The sequence below is a fragment of the Ranitomeya imitator genome, chromosome 4 (assembly GCF_032444005.1).
Source record: "Ranitomeya imitator isolate aRanImi1 chromosome 4, aRanImi1.pri, whole genome shotgun sequence".
Lineage (NCBI taxonomy): Eukaryota > Metazoa > Chordata > Amphibia > Anura > Dendrobatidae > Ranitomeya > Ranitomeya imitator.
Genome location: NC_091285.1, coordinates 280,633,222 through 280,648,058, shown reverse-complemented (window position 1 = coordinate 280,648,058; position 14,837 = coordinate 280,633,222). Strand labels below are relative to the sequence as shown.

Sequence of the window (14,837 nt, the reverse complement as noted above, 5' to 3'; positions counted from 1 at the left end):
ATTCATCTCTATCATCTCTACTCACTACAGTGCTGAACCAATACTGGTTAAGCTGCTGCCTTGACATGCATGCTTTCACATGTTAAATGCAGCAATGAGAAAGTTAACCTATAGACTTATATGTAGGTGGGAGGCAGAACTGGAACAAAGTATTTTGGTGCCCTAGGCAGATGAAGCCAATGGCGATTCTCTCCCCCCACCCTAAGGCAAAGTAATGGCTCAGAGACTAAAGGTACCGTCACACATAGCGACGCTGCAGCGATACCGACAACGATCCGGATCGCTGCAGCGTCGCTGTTTGGTCGCTGGAGAGCTGTCACACAGACAGCTCTCCAGCGACCAACGATCCCGAGGTCCCTGGTAACCAGGGTAAACATCGGGTAACTAAGCGCAGGGCCGCGCTTAGTAACCCGATGTTTACCCTGGTTACCATCCTAAAAAGTAAAAAAACAAACGCTACATACTTACCTACAGCCGTCTGTCCTCGGCGCTCTGCTTCTCTGGTCTGGCTGTGAGCGCCGGGCAGCCAGAAAGCAGAGCGGTGACGTCACCGCTCTGCTTTCCGGCTGACCGACGCTCACAGCCAGAGCAGGAGGAGTGCAGAGCACAGCGCTGGAGGACAGACAGCGGTAGGTAAGTATGTAGTGTTTGTTTTTTTACTTTTAGGATGGTAACCAGGGTAAACATCGGGTTACTAAGCGCGGCCCTGCGCTTAGTTACCCGATGTTTACCCTGGTTACCAGCGAAGACATCGCTGAATCGGTGTCACACACGCCGATTCAGCGATGTCTGCGGGGAGTCCAGCGACGAAATAAAGTTCTGGACTTTCTTCCCCGACCAGCGACAGCACAGCAGGGGCCTGATCGCTGCTGCCTGTCACACTGGACGATATCGCTAGCCAGGACGCTGCAACGTCACGGATCGCTAGCGATATCGTCTAGTGTGACAGTACCTTAAGGTAACAGGGCCCCTAAGGCACATCTCCCTTCAACGCCGAAGGGTTAGTTAGCAAGCTCTGATGACCACTGATGGCCAAAATTATGCATACACTTCAAATTTGTGTCATTTTTTAAAGTTTTTAGCATGCAGTCATACAAAGTGTTTATAACAATAATGCCACAAGTAGTCTAGGGTAGATTAGAACACTTCTACATAGAAAAAAGGTTACCATAATGCAAAATATCTCATTACTTCTAAAAGAACAGTGGAATGACCGAATGAAAATATTACGTCCTAACATGTTGATTTCATGCTATCCCTGTGTGTTCTTTCTTTCTTTACTAGCGTGTAGGGTATCCTTTAGCATTGATAACAGCTTTCCATCTCCTTGGCATTGATTCAACAAGACTTCTCATGTTCTCTGTGGTTATAACATGGTACCAGGAACTGATAACAGCTGCAATCAGTAAATTCTGGAACTCAGTCTTCCTTTGGCCATCTCTAAACATAACGCACTCAGTCACTACCAAAATTTGATATTCTCGTTTCATCGCTCCAGATTACTTTTTTCCAATCTTCAGTTGTCCAGCTAAGATGTTATTTGAACCAGGAAATTCTCTTACTTCTCTGTTTAAGATTTAGGAACGGCTTTTTTCTTGGTGTTCGTGCTTTCAGACCGGCATCAAGTAATCGGCGACGTACTGCTCTATCCGACACCGAAACTCCTCCATCGTGCAAGAACTGGTTGAGTTCCTTGCCTGATGCTCTTCTGTTTTGCAAGGATAACCTAACAATTCTTCTATCTGTTTTTGGAGTTGTTGCCTTTTTCCTTCCTCATCCACTCTTAGTTTTGATGCTGCAACTGTCAGCAAATGTGAACACATCTTTTGCACTCCAGAAGCAGTGACTCCACCACCCATCTTCCTAGCAATTTCTCTGAAACTGTATCCCTCCTGCCTCAAAACAATAGCAGTACCTCTCTTTTCTGGAGACCAATCAGACCTCTTTGTGGCTGGCATGATTAAAATCTAAAAAAAATAATCATTCAGGAGTTTGTGAGCTCAAAATAGACATTTATAATTACCGGTATTCACTTAAAAAATTTAATTTAAATATTAAAATACAAGAAATAAAAATTCTCAATAGTTTGTAAAGAAATTAAAGCCGGTAGGACCTATACTGAAAGGATCAAGTGGCGACTGTAGCTTTAAAACACTATTTTTAATTTAAAGGGAACCTGTCACCCCCAAAATCGCGGGTGAGGTAAGCTTGCCGACATTGGGGGCTTATCTACAGCATTCTGGAATGCTGTAGATAAGCCCCCTACGTATCCTAAAAGATGAGAAAAAAAGACGTTAGCTTATACTCACCCAGGGGCGGTCCCGCTGTTGGTCCGGGTCCGGCGCCTCCCATCTTCATCAGATGACGTCCTCTTTGGGTCTTCATGCTGCGGCTCCGGCGCAGGCGTACTTTGTCTGCCCTGTTGAGGGCAGAGCAAAGTACTGCAGTGCGCAGGCGCCGGGCCTCTCTGACCTTTCCCGGTGCCTGCGCACTGCAGGACAAAGTACGCCTGCTCTGGAGCTGCAGCGTGAAGATCAGAAGAGGACGTCATCGTATGAAGATGGGAGGCGCCGGACCCAGACCAACAGCGGGACCGCCCCTGGGTGAGTATAATCTAACGTCTTTTTCTTATCTTTTAGGATACATCAAGGGCTTATCTACAGCATTCCAGAATGCTGTAGATAAGCCCCCGATGCCGGTGGGCTTACCTCACCCGCGATTTTGGGGGTGACAGGTTCCCTTTAATGCGGACATAAGAAGGAGAAATTCAGGAAATCGTTTGTACCTACTGCACTGCTATGAGGATGCATAATAATTTCCTAAGGGTGATAGACAACAATGACTGATTGCTGGTCTACTAATGTCAATTAACAGTGACTTATATACAGTACCTGAACTACCCACATTTATTTGTTATGTAATGTTGGTATACCTGTGCAAGATGTGTCCAAATATTTTATGTACTGCTGTTTGTATTGCTACTGTAATACCGTAATTTCCCCCGGGATCAATAAAGTGTATCGTATCGTATCATATAAAGAAAAGTTAACATACTGTATAACTAAAAATGTATGTATTTTACTCACAGAGAACAAAATCCAGTATTTCTTGTCAAAATTATAAAAACTGCCGACAAAATATCAAAAACAATATAAATATAATTACGTAATCAAGAAGTAAGATCGCCGAAAGTTCCAGAAGCCTCGAAAATTATTAAAAACTTCAAGTGTATCCACAATTTTGGCCACTTTGACCTCCATCCACACTGTCTACCATTATCAGCTATAACCACCACACCATCTGCCCTTATGAACCTTGGCCTATAACATGGCTATCTCTAATATTCCATTACACTTTCTATATCTCCACATTGTACCCCCACCATGCTAACCCCTTTCCATATTGTGCCTCCATTTCACACTGCCGCCTTTCCATATCGATTCTGTGCCCCTTTTCACACTATGCGGTCATACTGCCCACCATGCTGCCCTCTTCAAACTGTAACCACTCCTAACACTGTTCCCCTACACGGTATGATGGTCACCATAGCCACCCATATGGTATGATATCCACAACAAAACCCACATGTTTGTATGCTCACCACCAGAGCCCCCCAAATATAGTATAATGTTCACCACAGACCCCCATAAATAGTATGTCCAAAACAGCCCCTATTTATGCTATGATAATTCCCACAGCATCCCATGGAGTATTATGGCACACAAACAAGACCCCAAACAGTATGATATTAACCAGAGCCCCTTATCCAGTATGGTGACCACAGACCGCAGTATAATGACCTTCACAGCCCCATATACAGTTTGGTGACCACAGATCCTCATATACTTTGCTGTCCCCCTTTCACAGTCCCTCATTTCATGATGGCCCCCCGCACTGACTCTCATTTCATGCCCCCCTCACAGTCCCTCAGTTTATTTCCCCCATCTGCACAGCCCCATATTTTTATCCCCCCATCTGTACAGCCCCACTGTTTATTCCCCCTATCTGCACAGCCCCTCTGTTTATTCCCCCCTATCTGCACAGCCCCACTGTTTATTCCCCCTAACTGCACAGCCCCTCTGTTTATTCCCCCTATCTGCACAGCCCCACAGTTTATTCCTCCCATCTGCGCAGACCATTTGTTTATTCCCCGCATCAGCACAGCCCAACAGTTTATTTACCCATCTGCGCAGACAATTAGTTTATTTCCCGCATCTGCACAGCCCCACAGTTTATTTACCCATCTGCACAGCCCGTCAGTTTATTCCCATCTGCACAGCCCATCAGTTCCCCCCTCTGCACAGCCCTTCAGTTTATTTTCCCCCATCTGCATAACCCGTCAGTTTATTCCACTTTCTCTCACTACTCATCAGTTTATTCTGTACATCCGTGCAGCCCCTCAGTTTGTTCCCCCTACTCTGCACAGCCCCAGGTTTTATTCACCTCAGCTGTATATAGCCCCTCATTTTATTCCCCCTCCTCTGCACAGCATATTTTAACCCCCCCTTTGCAAAGCCCATCAGTTTATTCCCCCATCATCACAGCCCCTCTGTTTATTCCCCCCATCAGCACAGCCCCTCTGTTTATCCCCCCCAATTAGCACAGTTGCTCAGTTTATCCCCCATTAGCAGAGCCCTCAGTGTATTCCCCTCATTAGCACTGCCCCTCGCCTCATTTTATGCCTCCCATCTGCACAGCCTCTCCCTTCATGCCCCCCTGCACAGTCAGGAATATAATAATTGAAAAAGAAAAAAGCTCATACATAATCCTGGCTCCCGACCACCGTCTCCTTTTCTGTGAAGTGCAGCAGTGGATGTTAGATGGTGCAATGATGTCACTGCACCGCGCCATCCAACGTCCCCTGCGTGCACCTTCTTGAACACTGCGCAGGTTGGAAGTGATCTGCGTCTTGCAGCGGAGCAGGGGAGATAACAGTTTTTCTGCCGGCTGTGCAGCTCACAGTAATTGTATTTTCAAAGATAAAGCCGTGTGCACTACTACTAGTGGTGCCCAGGTAGGTTCCCACACCATGTGATACTAAAAGAAAGAACCTGGCACTCAACTTAATGCTTGTGAGATTTTAATCGTAGTAGCCAAAAACGTTTCGGTCCTATATCTGGACCTTCATCAGTTGCGTACTATATGATGCAATAGTAGAAGGAGATGACTGTAGTGTCATATAAGGCACAGCATAGTCTGCGTCTTGTATTTGCGCAGATAGGTTTTAGGCACACAGAATGGACTTATTCACGCTGATAGGTGCTGTGCTTGTGTCCAGACGCGGTATCCCCGCTAGTCTAGCGAGACTTAAAGCAATTAAAGCAAACTTGTCCTCACTAAGTTGCAGTTTGTCATCAGTTTAAAAGTGTATATGTCACATATAGCCTTACACAGAGCAAATAGTGAAATAATTTGATCTGAAGCAACATAGACAGAAAGTAAATACATGAGGTATCCTTGATATGCTGCCATCATGTTGTAAAAAGATGACTCTGAGGTGCATTGACAATACAATTTAGTATTTGTGATGAACAACAACAGGTGCGATAACTTCACACCTTGAATACCTTTAGGCTATGTTCACATGTAGTGATGAGCGAATATACTCATTACTCGAGATTTCACGAGCACGCTCGGGTGTCTTACGAGTATTTTTTAGCGCTCGGAAATTTAGTTTTTCTTGCCCCAGCTGAATGATTTACATCTGTTAGCCAGCATAAGTACATGTGGGGGTTGCCTGGTTGCTAGGGAATCCCCACATGTAATCAAGCTGGCTAACAGATGTAAATCATTCAGCTGCAGTGAAGAAAACTAAATCGCCGAGCACTAAAAATACTTGGAGGACACCCGAGCGTGCTCGGGAAATGTCAAGTAACGAGTATATTCGCTCATCACTATTCACATGCAGTAGTCATGCTGTGCCACTGCGGTCTTTTCACTGTTTCCCTGCACAGCCACTAATCTTGAAGGAAAGCAGCTTCCATTATGATCAGCTTTGTGGTCCTGAAGTTAGAAAAGCTGTTTTCCTGCAAGATTAATTGATTGTGTAAGGAAATAGTGGAAAGATTGCAGCAGCACAGTGCTGCTGTGGTTAAAAGCCACAGCATGACCGCTGCGTATGAAGACAGACTTAAGGTACAGTGTCTTTCAGACGCTAGCATGGCTGAGATGGCTCGCTTAGTTTTTGAAGCAAAAGATGCTTCTGTATGAGCACACAGGTATTGGGATTTGTCCCTCTGTGTGGAGTGGTACACGAGTAGGGTTCCACTCCATAATAATAATATTATGAAGAAACTTGGCACTCAAAAGGTATACAAGTGAAGTGAAGAGTAAGTTTTTGTAAGCAATCAATATAAATTCAATTCAAATATAGTTGATGTTTCAGGCCAACATTTGTACTTTCATCAGAACAATGCGGATTGCTGAGGAAAAGCAGGGTAATGAAATGCAGACAGCGCTGCGGAGCATGCGACTGACATCGCTAGTGGCGTGTCATCAACGCTGCCTGCATTTTCTGTTGGACTGACGCGTCAACTTTGTTTGAATTGAATTTATATTGGATTGCTTAAATAAACTTACTCTTCACTTAATCTGCATTTAACGATAGTTTCTTCACATTATATATGGGTACACAGGTCATAGGAAGCTGAACAAAATGATACAATTGCTACCTTATTCCAGAGAAATTCATGCTTTCTTACATGAAATGAAGCTGTTCAGGACTATGGGCCGCACAATGATCTGCATGAGAATCTGCCTCCATGTGATAAGCCAAATAAAAGGGGGAGTTACCAGTGTGAGACAAGTAACTAACACGGAACATTTGAATAGAACTTTAGTTTACACACACATTTGCTGTATCTGTAAAAATTGAATGTCACAATGATGCCCTTTGTGGGATCTGATTTTTTTAAAATACTTATGGACTTGAATGAGCGAGTCTCAACCAAGACTCAGAAGAGACTAGTGCATGCTGTAATTTTAAAACACGGACTGAATGTACATGTGAAAAAGCTGTCATTTGAGCCCTTCTGAGTTACATTGGTTAGTGTGCTGTCCAATTTAAATTTTTATATGTTTTTAATTTTTTTCATATTTTGTAAACCTTTTTTAGTCTATTTGTTACTTCCCTTAGGGGGTTAAAATCTTCAATAATCCTATTGCTTGTACTGTACACAGCAATATAGTATTGCTGTGAATCACGCATGGGGGGTACCTCAGGCCCATGGGCCGTTTATGGCCCACAATGATCTTTTCTCCTGCTCCCGGGGAGATTTCAGGGGACTGCATTGCACTGGCCGACAGCTGCTTTTTCACGGCTACCAGCAATTTAATTTCTGCTTGCTCTCTGAACACTGCAGAGCGTGCAATGAAACATTACTTTCTGATGCTGGCTAACGCACTCCCATCCCACAGAAGAAGACAGCAGCGTCAGCCTCAGTGTCTCCTGTGATGTCTACACTGCAGCCCCATATCTCCTGTAATGTTTATTCCACAGCCCTAGGTCTCCTGTGATGTCTGTGCTACAGCCCCATATCTTCTGTGATGTATATATTATATCCCCCATGTCTTATATGATGTATATACTTTAGCCCGAGTGTATCCTAAGTGATGTATATACTCAAGCCCCGGTGTCTCTTATGCCATTTATATACAGCACTCTCCGTGTCTCCTATGTGATATGTGCAGCAGTCTCGATGTCTCCTATGTGATGTACATACAGCAGTCTTTGTGTCTCCTATGTGATGTATATACTGCAGTCTCTGTGTTTCCTATATAATGTATACAACAGTCTCTGGGTCTCCTATGTGATGTATATACAGCTGTCTCAGTGTCTCCTATGTTACGTATACTGCAAATCTCCCACTGCTTGAGTTACAGTATATAAATGTTACATGAGCAGTGATGAATATCTCACTGTGATGAGACCTTCAGTGTAATATACATCAGTGTTCAGTAGAACTTACTACTGTGAGTTCTTTACAAAACTTATCGCAAAGAGTTGCATGTGCTCCAGACTGACTGGCGCAAACCTGGGAAAGCAGTTATGAATAGCAACATCAGAGGTGTCAAACTGCATTCCTCGAGGGCCGCAAACAGGTCATGTTTTCAGGATTTCCTTGTATTGCACAAGGTGCTGTAATCATTCTGTGCAGGTGATTAAATTATCACCTGTGCAATACAAGGAAATCCTGAAAACATGACCTGTTTGCGGCCCTCGAGGAATGCAGTTTGACACCTCTGAGCAACATCATCCATACCACCTGAAATCACACATCTCATCAAAGAGAAGCACATTAGGGGTGAGATAATTAAATGTTTGATCAAATATAGAGGAGGTATTTCCAAGTTGATAATTTTGTATGGCCCCCAAAGGATGGTATAAATATCCAATGGCACAAAAAAGGTTCCCCACCCCTGCTGTATATAATAAAAATCACAGTCTCCTTTGCAGCCCTCCAGCTTTTAATGGAGCGTTGGTGAGGCAGGCACGGAGGTCTTCAGCAGACTTCTGGCTGCCGTATCACCCCATTGGCATGATCTCAGGACAGACAATGAGTGAATAGACTGATGAGCCCCATGCTGGTGTACTGTTAATGCCATTGTCCTAGTTTGACAGCAGCATTTAGCAGCTTAACATTCCTGTGCAGACCTCGGCTCCACCCGCTGCTGTTAGAGGCAGATACTGGCTGTGATACACAGCCATCATCTGCCAGGTATGAGCAGTATGCGTGATTAAACATACATGCATTTTAGGGCTCCTTCTCACTTGCAAGCAACTCGGATAAGTCTTGCATGGTTAAAACCCGGCTCTGCACCCAGCACTCAGATCGGAGCGTGCCTCCGCATAGGAATACATGCAGCCGCACGCTCCGCTCCTGAGTGCCGGTAGCAGCGGCGGGGTATTGCCGTGCGAGACTCACCCAAGTCTCGCACAAGTGAGGAGGAGCCCTTAGGGTGAGCCTCTTAATGAATTCGGCACCTCGTATCCACTATCAAGACTGGCATAGCGCGAGCGTGTGCTACTCCAGTCTTGATGACGCGACTCCTATATTTCAGGAGATATTTTAATAACTTTATAATTAAGTATGGTGTACTTAATATTCAGAAGTGCCTTAAATGTTGGCCACAACTGTAGCACATAAAAGGAGGTAGATTCACTAACTGGAATACACCAGAATTCTGTCAAAAATTGAGCTCGATTTCTGGTGTACATACCATGTGGCATATTATGGGTCCTACACAATTTTTATTGCCTTACAAGACTCTTTTATAACGCGTCTAGAAAACTTGTTGTGGCTAAGTGCGCTTGTAAAAAAGGCATGCTCCAGGTTTGTTTTTTTTTCACCTTAAAACTACAGTCTAAACAATGCACTAGTTTTATTTACCATGAGTCACTGAGAAAAAAATTGGTGTTCTTTAAGTCTGTTTAGTGTACGTTTATCCGGTTTTACACAGGATTAAATCATCAAATTGTACTCAATCATGGTTCCATATAACCAGCTCCACTAAAGTAAGAAGGCAGAGAAGTTCTATAGAAACTGAAGCATTTTTCACATGCCCCCAATAATTTTGAGGTTGATAATTACTGTCTTAAAGCACCATTCCACCAGTTTTATTTTTACTTTACAACTAGAGTGGTGTCACTAATGTAAGTCCCTTGCCGATAGTATTATACTCACCAGTCATCCTCTTTAGCTGCTCATTATGCTGCTCAGATCGGTCTTCTGCTAGCTGTGACCTGCCATGTCACTCCATGGCGAACTGGAGGTCACTTTTCAATATAAGTCTATAAGAGCAAGGCTGGTGCTACGTGGGAGGCAGAGCTCGGGAAGTTCTCTCACATTCAGCGTACTTAAAGCTTCATTTGCATATGGTTTAAAACACTAATTTCTCTAAAGTGCAGCAACAGATAGACAATATAAAGGTGTTATGGATTTATATTTCAAAGATCTGCATGCCCATGTATGTGATTTTGAGACTCTCATAGACATTGGGAGATTGTAAGCATTAGCTCTGACTTCTGATCAGTCAGAAGCTGCTGTCACAAGATGGTGCCACAGTACTGGAGCAGTGCCTGGAAGACAGCGGCTGTTATATATATTACCAAGGTCAGGGAACTTATATAAGTGGCATCACTCTAGCGCTAAAATAAAAAAAATGCTGGAGTGGTGGGTGCTTTAAAGGGAATCTGTCAGTAAGATCAACCCCTAAACCGCATATAGGGGCATGCAGGTCTTTGAAAGGTAAAACCATTGACATCTTTTATGTCGTTTATCTGTTGTTGCTTTCCTGAGAAATCAGCATGCATTTTAGTTAATTGCAAAAGAGGAGTTAGTGGCTCTGGGTGTGCTGCATTCTAGAGAAATTAGTGTTTTAATAAACATGCAAATGAGGCATTAAGTGCTGTGGATGTGACAGAGCACTTCCCGAGCCACTGCCCCTCGAGGTTGTTTGTGTGCTCAGCACCAGCCTCTGTAGCTTGATTGATGGCTCACTGTCTGTGTGATGTGAAGTGCCAGATAAGGAAATCAGACAGTGAGCGATCAATCAAGCTAAAGAGGCTGGTGCTACGTGGGAGGCAGAGCTCGGGAAGTTCTCTCACATTCAGCGCACTTAAAGATTCATTTGCATATGGTTTAAAACACTAATTTCTCTAAAGTGCAGCAACAGATAGACAATATAAAGGTGTTATGGATTTATATTTCAAAGACCTGCATGCCCATGTATGTGATTTGGAGGGGTTGATGTTATTGACAGATTCCCTTTAATAACAGATAGTCAGTCACATACTCTAGTTGCATTATTGTTTCGTTATTGCCGCCTATTTGTATGACCTAGTATTTTCCATATTTGCTGTAAATGAAACATAACTAGTTGCTAGAAGATCTGTTGCATTGTGTGGATAGAATTTAGCTATGTTATTTACAAGTAGATTCATTGTACCAGTAAATAGAACATGCAATTAGCATTTGGGTCTGAAGATGGCAGTATGGCAATTATGTGCAATGTGCTCACAATCCACAGTATACAGTGTCATGGTTTTAAGCTGATGTGGGGCTCAATACTCTGTAATCAGAGAATAACAGAGGTGATATTTATATCTGAACCAACAGGATGAGGTTTCAACCATTCTGTATTTTAATGAGACAAGAAGAAAAGCAAGGGGAGCTATAGGAAATTCAGCACAAGAATAGGGGAAATTCTTGCAATTGCATTAAGTGTGATTAATTGCCACATTTTGGACACCTACAGTATATGATGTAATGTATTTTCAGTTTTAAGCCGAGTTCAGAAGATTTTATGCTAAGGCTACTTCCACACATCAGGTTTTTGCTGTAAGGCACAATCCGGCAAGTTTTGAAAAAAAAAAAAGGATCCTTTTTTTCAGCTGGATCCGTTTTTCCTCATTGAGTTGTTTTAGCGCTGGATTGCGCCTGATGGCCACACGTTTCATCAGTTTTTTGCCGGATCCTTCTAAAATTATTTTTCCGGCAACTGAAGAAAATGTTCATAGTAACGTCTTTTCTGTCCAGCGAAAAAACACCAAGCGACGGTCCCAGCGATAAACGGATGTGACATGAGAAATTATGAATACGGCCTCCGAATCTGGTTTTCCATGCACAATTACCGTTCTGGGGTCTCTCTCTCTCTCTCTCTTGCACAGGAAGTCCAAACTCTATCCCCGGGTTTATTAAAAAAAAAAACGGATCCAGCAAAAAAACAGACCCATTGCATCAGTTTTTCACAATTTGCAACGGATCCGTTTTTTTTTTACAAATTTGCTGGATCCTGCCTAACGGCAAAAACCTGGTGTGTGATGGTAGCCTAATTCATCTGGTTTTCACCCAGCAAAAAAATAGACATCTCCATGTCTGTCTTTTACATCAATAGGTAAGGTTTCTCTTTATGGAGAGTGTGTCATGTCTCACGACTTGAGAAATCATTAATATTTGCATTGCTTGTGTTCGTTCCTTCTTTCTAGGCAGAAGTTTGCCTTTCCCTGTATTTTGTCCCAACTCTCTCACTGTAGTCCTGTGATGTATGTTTGTTCACGCCCTTATTCTCCATTTTGTTATCATTCCTCCATCTGTATGCATCCTACTACATGTCCTCTGTTGAATATTCCTTTTTACCTGCTACTTTCATCATAATACAAGAATTTCAGTTAAAGCAACCCTCTTTTCCTGGAGTCTTCTTACATGAGATCGTGGCTGAGTTAAGCTGTCTGATTAATCGGTATGAACGTGAGTACAGGTGAATACGGAAGCGCCTAAAAAGAAGGGTCTATCCAGGCACCACTACGTTCTACATATCCATGAGTCAGAATAGTAAAAAGGAATAGCCTGCCTTCAGAGACAGTAACTCAAGGTCTGTGCTGAACCTCAGTGGAAAAGGACATTTCCCAGATAGATGGTATCCCAGTTCCCAGCCAGACCCCAGCGTGCATAGAAGCACACACTGCAGATAAACAGGGAGAAGTATAACCCTCATCCTCCACTCTTCCTGCCTGCAATCAAATCATGTCTGAAGCAAGGAATACAATGTCCCTACCAGACTTACAAACACAGGAAAGAGACCCAGATCCCCATCCACCAGCTAGTGAAAGGGGAAAACGTACAGTCAAACCTACATGGAAAGTCATGGAGAATTTAGAGACTGCAAAATGTGTCGTATATAGTGATGTGTCTTCACTGTGGGAGAAAGTGCTGAATCACATAGACACTGTATCAAGGCCTGCTTCTCATGAGTTACCACTTGAGGGAGTCCTAGAACAATTATGCACAGCATACCAAATGTATATGGAGAAGACTGACCAATACATTATTCTCCTGAAAAAACTGAATCTGCCAGAGACTTTAATCGAATTGCAAAGTTTCCAGCAGCTTAATTCTGAAAGAGACTGCACCGTACGTGACATTAAAACCAAGTTAGAGGCTAAAATTGCACGGACACCAGATGCATCAACTCGCTCATCTAAATTGTCCAAGCACTCAAAACGCTCATCTAGGTCAAGTTCATCAAAATATTCCACTCTCAGCGAGCAGCTTATAAGAGCACGTGCTAAGGCAGAAACATCTAAGATACAAGCTGCCTTTGCGCAAAGGAGAGCAGAAATGGATGCAGCCGCAGCACAAAGGAGAGCAGAAATGGATGCAGCCGCAGCACAAAAGAGAGCAGAAATGGATGCGGATGCAGCACAAAAGAGAGCAGAAATGGATGCAGCCACAGCACAAAGGAGAGCAGAAATGGATGCGGATGCAGCACGCAAGGAAGCTCTGGAGAAGGAATGTGAGCACGCGACAGCCATGGCAGAGTTAAGGATCCTGGAGCGAGCTATCAGTGGGAGTCAAAGAGACAGCATCAGTTTGTGTGAAGTGGAGGCAGAAGACCCTATTGAACGCACAAGAGACTACGTGCTAAGCCAAAATGGCGAACCGCAGATCATTACTAACACTCCTGGTAGCGTTCATGCTTCTCCAGGGCACCAGGATGCCGATCCACTTACAGAACCCTGCATTCAAGGTCAGTACAATGCTCCCAAACTTGAACTTCCTTCGTATTCCAGTATGCGCCAAGACCCCGCATCTCACCAAACTCCACAGGCTATTATCTACACGCAACCCAATATGCCGGCAGGTCATTATACTCTCGACAACCGCGCAGTGCCAGCTCCGCATGTAGCAGAGACTATACCCACCAAACCGGTTGCTGGACTAAATGCATATGCCACTCCATACTTACCCACGTTTCAAGGCCAGGACGTCTTCACCCCTATGTACAACACTGCTCAGCCTACATTTGTGCATCCTAAGTCAGAAAGAACAGACATGTCCGACTTCGCAAGGTACATGATTCGCCGCGAACTTACTAAAACCGGTCTCACAAGGTTTGACGACCAACCTGAAAATTACAGAGGTTGGAAAAATGCCTTTAGAACCGTAACTAGTGACCTCGGCATCACTGCTACCGAAGAGCTGGACCTGCTAATCAGATGGCTAGGACCACAATCCACAGAGCGTGTCAAGAGACTCAGGTCTGTACATATCAGTAATCCAATGGCTGGTCTCATGGCTGCATGGGAAAGACTAGAGAAAAACTTTGGCAGTCCAGAAGCCATAGAGGATGCACTGTTCAAGCGATTACAGAGTTTTCCAAAGATATCAAGCAAAGACAGTTCAAAGTTCCTAGAGCTCAGTGACTTGCTGTTAGAGCTCCAGCTGGCCAAGGCAGACACCCACCTACCTGGCCTCAGCTACCTGGACACTGCTCGTGGAGTAAATCCCATTATCTCCAAGCTACCGTACAATGTACAAGAAAAGTGGACTACACTAGGGTCAAAATACAAGAAAGACCATCAAGTGTCATTTCCTCCATTCTCCTACTTCTGTGAGTTTATAAAAGACGTGGCAGAGCGTAAGAACGACCCAAGCTTTTCCTACGAAGAATCCAGTGGCCCAGCTTCACCTCCTTCTAAATACGTCAGCGCACGCTCGAATGACAGAAACCGCAGGGGTCCAGTGTCAGTGAAGAAGACGGATATTCTTCCCTTACCAACATCAGCCCCAGGCAACAGTAACAAGGGTGAAAAGATAGAGAACCCAAATCGTGAATGTCCCATCCACAAGAAGCCACATCCCTTAAAAAAGTGCATCGGCTTCAGGAAGAAACCGCTCGAAGAACGCAAGGAGCTTCTAAAGAAGTTCGGGGTATGCTACAGATGTTGTGCTTCTACTGAACACCTTGCTAAAGACTGTAAAACTACAATTAAGTGCATGGAGTGTGACAGTGAGGACCACGTACAAGCACTCCACCCATTCCGTCCTGACTCTACA

General features: G+C 43.9%; 1 protein-coding gene across 1 annotated transcript in view; it reads left to right on the top strand.

The window, feature by feature from the left end:
- Positions 1–14,837, top strand: part of WIF1 (WNT inhibitory factor 1) — a 247,515-nt gene that overhangs the window by 137,778 nt on the left and 94,900 nt on the right. The gene's annotated exons all lie outside the window — the stretch shown is intronic.